We start from the raw sequence: 3233 nt of genomic DNA, 5'->3' as shown, positions 1-3233 counted from the left end.
CTTATGGCTTTTGTAGGAAATTGATGAAAAAGGCTCATTTTATGAAAATCAATGCAAGTATGGCGATAACTTTGTTCATATATATTTCGGTATTTTGATCATATCTCTCTCTAAACAACTCCAAATGAGGTGATTCTTGGAATAAAATCCTAAAAAGAAGGGCTACAATGTTTATTTTTATCAATTCACCCAGTTCTGATTGGATCATGGTCAAAATATTTGTCAACGTCGGAACACTGCAGCAGTATATAAGGACTGAATATGATGTGGTATTTTGAGCATATCTTTCAATCCAGAAGTCCAATTGATGTGCTTCTTATCCATTGGAAAGTTAAGAGACAGGGCTAAAACCTTTAAGTTTACTACTTTGCCCAAATCGGAACATGTCAGGGTGAAACTTACGTTTGAAGTTGATAGACTACCACAGTGCTGGGAGAACAAGGTTGCAACGTTGATGAAAGGAAGTAGACATACAAATTTCCAGAGAGCTCAGTGCTGCAAAGCTGGAGAAGTAGTGCCGCAGCGCTGTGTTACTTTCCAAAAACAAAAAAAGTTGACAGGATTTTGAAAATTAGGTTATTTGGAGCCTATTGAAGAGACCTTTTTCAAAGATTTTGAGGAGGAGGCAAGCAACTATTCTGGAGATTGGAAGCCAAGAACAAAGCAAGAAAATAAGAGAATTGGAGGGAGAATCAAGATCACAAAGCTTTAACTATTTGTTTTCTCTCTTACTTTTGTGTTTTTCTTATTTTCTTTGATTGGATTCATGGCTAAATTTCTTTGGATAGTGTCTTTATTAGATATTATGAGCTAATTTACTTTTCTAGGATTGCAATTGAACTCACATGTAATCTAAATTTTTAATCTCTTTCTTGCTTATTTTCAATGAGATTTGAATTGTTTATTCTAATTTGTTCTTAATGCTTTTAATTGCTTGGCCACCAGTTAAATTAATTTAAGAACCTAAACAAACTTGGGAAAGAGAGTTTAGTGTAGACTAAAATTGGGATAATATATGATCATATTACTTGATTTACGTATAGGATAAGGATATATCTATAGGCCATATGTAGCTAGATTAGAGCCTGAGCTTAATGAGTCTGTTTTAATTTCAATTCACATAGGGATATAGTGTTTTGGTTAAAATAGATATTTTTATAAGATGAGTCAGGAGACCCTCATAAATAATTTAGGACTCTGAGTTAGTAATTCAACCTATTAAAATAAGTTAAGGAAGAGAGGTAAGATTTAGATGAAGTGTGAGGGCTATTGTAATCCTAGGCTTGTTTGATTTGCTATTTGCCCAATTATCTTGTTGCTTTAATTTTTAATTAAATTAGTTTTAGCTGAGTAATTTTTAGTTCAATTAGAATTCAGATTTTAATTATTTGAATAAACCTAAATTGTTTTAATTTTAGTACTTAGTAAAATTTTAGATCAATTTCCTGTGGGATTGATACTCTGCTTGCTAATATACTATCTATTCGATACATATACTTGCGTAGTGAAATTTTAACTGACAGAAGGATTTTCTAATTCATTAGTGTGGATCACCATTAAAGGCTGCACAAGGATTCCTTGGACAACTTTGGTTTGCAACAACCGGGATGAGATGGTTGAGCTTTTTGAAGGCAAATCGTGGTTTATTTGTAATTTAATTTCGTACTCAATTCGGCATTAAAGAGATCCTAGGAAGGTGAGGCGTAATTTAATTTTAAATTTATTTCACTACGTTTATTTGTATTTGATGCATGATCAGCCTTCACCCAGCAGTAATTAGTTGTAGATACCCTCATGTTGGGATTTGACCTCATGCTCAAACATGAAAATAAATCAATAATTAAAATATAACGCAACAAAAAAATAAAATAATATTTAATCAGAGAAACAGTTGAATCTTATATGATCAATGTTTGTGGTTTTCATGTAACTTTCAAATAAATTATAAACACTCATAGGTTTAGGAGTTACATATCTTGCTTTAGATATCATAATCAAGAGCTCGTTAAATCCAAAAATCTTTGCTTCTTCACTTTTAGGATTTCTCAAATCTTCAGCGACTCAAGTGTTTGGCCTCTAATAGTAATCCATATAGCGACTGAATAAGATCTTCTCCAAGGTGGGATTTTACTTGTGCTAGCAAGTTTTGTTTCTCAAACAAAAAAACAAAAATTTCTTGCCGAATCTAATTTTTTTCAGATAAAGAAAACTAATTTTCTTTTCTTATTTTATGAAATGGTTGAGAAGTGGTTGTAGGTTTCAAGTTTTTAATTTGCTAATATAACATATTTATATAGCCAAACTAATTTGTAATCCTAAGTACAATAGTTGTAGTTTAATTTAATTAAATCTCTGAGAACTTAATTAATTTTTTACTTTATTTAGGTCTCTTTCAATTAAGTCCAACTTAATTAATTATCCTTATTTAATCTTAATCATGTCACTTAATGTGTGTGACCCATTAGGCTTCTAACATGTTGGCAATAAATATAAATCATAATCAAATATCAATTTGATAATTAATTTATATTTATAGATGAAAAGCGGCATCTAACAATACATCATGATCATCCAAATGTTAGAGAGTCAATTAAAGAATTTGACAAAGCCCTTTAATGATAAGCCTTTCATTGCAATACGATCTTTCAATCAAATATCACGGATATATCATCAAGTATGGCTCGGTGTCTACTTATGACATTCTATATTAGTTCTCATAATTCATGACTAACCTTATTAATTTAGAAAACTAACTTTCCTCAAATTCATCATGCTTTGGCCAAAGACTTTATACAAGTTAATCAAAAATTGAGAACAAGTGAAATACATCCCCTTATATCACTTGGGGTGATGAATTCTCTCTTGACCACTCATTCACCTTTGCATGCTTCATGGCATACCCAAGACTACCATGTTTAGGCATTTGGTTGCTTCCAAACCTATAGGGGTGAAATCAAAGTATGTAATTCCCCATACAAGATAACTTGGTGTCTTATGTCTAAGGGCTAGTTGCATAACTAGCACATGAAAACATTTTCCATAGACACTTGAGTGAAATACCAATTGGAGTTCTCATAGTGGGTCATGTTTAGTAAACTTGTTCTTTAACAAGCACCTGCATGTTATCCTCAACTATCCTATATACTTCAATCTATGAGATCGATTGCTCACATACCAAGTAAGAGGCTTAACATGTACCAGTCTTTGAGCATTGTCAATGCCCTGTCTTGACA

This window comes from Theobroma umbraticum, unplaced genomic scaffold, assembly GCF_002168275.2.
Source record: "Theobroma umbraticum cultivar Fairchild unplaced genomic scaffold, ASM216827v3 scaffold_81.0, whole genome shotgun sequence".
NCBI lineage: Eukaryota > Viridiplantae > Streptophyta > Magnoliopsida > Malvales > Malvaceae > Theobroma > Theobroma umbraticum.
This window is presented reverse-complemented; position numbering follows the sequence as displayed.